The 2,153-nt window shown below is 40.5% G+C and overlaps 1 protein-coding gene across 1 annotated transcript in view; it reads left to right on the top strand.

The window, feature by feature from the left end:
* The window catches only part of chek2 (checkpoint kinase 2), a 15,021-nt gene that overhangs the window by 3,466 nt on the left and 9,402 nt on the right, over positions 1 to 2,153 (top strand). The gene's annotated exons all lie outside the window — the stretch shown is intronic.

The raw sequence follows: 2,153 nt of genomic DNA, 5'->3' as shown, positions 1-2,153 counted from the left end.
CAGGTCTCAGTCCATCACAGGGACACAGAGACAATTCAGAGTCACCATCAGTCTAACGCATGTTTTTGGTCTGTGGGAGGAAACCCACGCAGCACGGAGAGAACATGCAAACTCCACCCAGAAACCGGGATCTGATCCGACAACCTTCTTGCTGAAAGGTGACAGCTCTACCCACTGAGCCACTGTGCCACCCTGAAGCTTTCTAATTTATCTTTATTTTGAACTAAATCGTTGAACCGTCCTCACTCCGGAGGCTCTGCACGTTCCACTGGTTCTTCTTTGAACTGTGAACAAAGATAAATTATTTTTCTGAATTTAAATAATTTAAAATATAGGAGGGTTTAAATTTGTGCAGTAATTATGTCAAACACAAACAAGACTGTTTCAAATCATCCTGTTGTTTAGTTCTGGTACCTTTTAACATTAGTTTTGATATTTGAGCTTCGTTTCTTAATTTTAACAGCCCTGAACAAAAACTGTTCAAATAAAAACATGAATCAAATTTAAAACTTTTCCTTTTCGTCAGTTAAGAATAAAGGGATGAGACAGCCCCTGGTTTACTCCAGAGCTAGCTGACCTCCTGCACAGGAGAGATCATCTCTGGTCTTTAGAGAAAAATCTGGCTCAGACTCTGATTGGTTGAGTTTTCAACAGATGAGGAATAAAATATACAACTTCCATCAAAGCTGCAAAATGTAACTTCTTATCTCAGACCTCCAAAAATCTAAATGACCCCAACAGATTCTGGAAAACCATCAAATCTCTCTCAGGCACCCCCCAATCATCTGACCTCCCATCACAACTTCTCATTAACTCTGCTCCTGTGTCAAATCAGCACGAGATCCTGAACTGTTTCAACAAACATTTTGTTGCTTCTGGTTCTTTATTTGACACAGTTACTAATGGAAGATCAGCCACTTCACTTAATAACCAAACTTCTACAAATCAAATCCCTCCTACAAGTCAATCCTCAGTTAATCACACCTTCTCTTTTTCTCCATTCTCAGTCAGTGAGGTCAATAAACTGTTAAAAGATCTTGATCCTAAAAAATCTGCAGGTCCAGATGAACTTCCACCTTATTTCTTAAGGCTGGCTGCTCATATCATCACAGTCCCTGTGACCCACATCTTCAATCTCTCCATGAGACAAAACTCCATCCAGACTCTTGAAAACAGCCTTTGTTCTTCTTTGCTGAAGGGAAGTGACCCCCCCTCACTGAACAACTATGGACCAATCTCTAAACTCTGCATTTTAGCCAAGGTTGTAGAAAAACTGATAAACTCTCAAATCAAAAATGACCTGGACTCATTTAACATCTTACCTCCACATCAATCTGGTTTCAGGAAACAACACAGCACAACCACTGCTTCACTGAAGGTTCTTAATGACGTTGTTGAAGCACTGGATGCTAAGGATTATTGTGCTGCACTTTTCTTAGACCTGTCTAAAGATTCTGACTCTGTGGATCAGAACATCTTGTGTCATAAACTCTCAGAAACTGGTTTCTCAGATCACACCACTGGAGGCAATGTGTTCAACATAATGGTACTTCCTCCAGTTATCTAACAGTCAACAATGGTGTACCACAAGGCTCAGTCTTAGGACCCACCCTCTTTACAATAAACATAAGTAATGTAGGTCAGAGCATCCCTGATGCATCCATACATTTCTATGCTGATGACACAGTTGTTTATTGTCGAGCTAAAACAGTTGCCAAGGCTTTCCAGCTTTTGAAATCTGCATTCAACAACATCCAGACTGATTTGTTCCACCTCAAACTTGTCCTAAACTCAGATAAAACCAAAGGGATGCTTTTTTCAAACAGGAAGTCGGTCCCAGCAGTTCTTCCTCTGATTTTATCCTCAAACGGTGTCCCCATTGAGTTTGTAGATTCCTATAAATATTTGGGTATCTTGGTCGACTCACATCTTTCTTTTAAGCTCCATGTGGAAAACTTGGTAAAGAAACTGGAAGTTAAACTGGGTTTCTTTTTCAGAAACAGATCCTGTCTAACCCTGAATGTTAGGAAACACCTTGTATCTGTGACTTTCCTTCCCTCCATTGATTACGGTGACATTATTTACATGAACGCTCCTACAAGAACCCTGCAGATGTTGGATGCTGCAGATGTTGGATGCTGCAGATGTTGGAT

This window comes from Nematolebias whitei, chromosome 8 (assembly GCF_014905685.2).
Source record: "Nematolebias whitei isolate Nwh7 chromosome 8, NemWhi1, whole genome shotgun sequence".
NCBI lineage: Eukaryota > Metazoa > Chordata > Actinopteri > Cyprinodontiformes > Rivulidae > Nematolebias > Nematolebias whitei.
The sequence above is the reverse complement of the archived record's forward strand: the minus strand, read 5'-3'. Positions and strand labels throughout refer to the sequence as shown.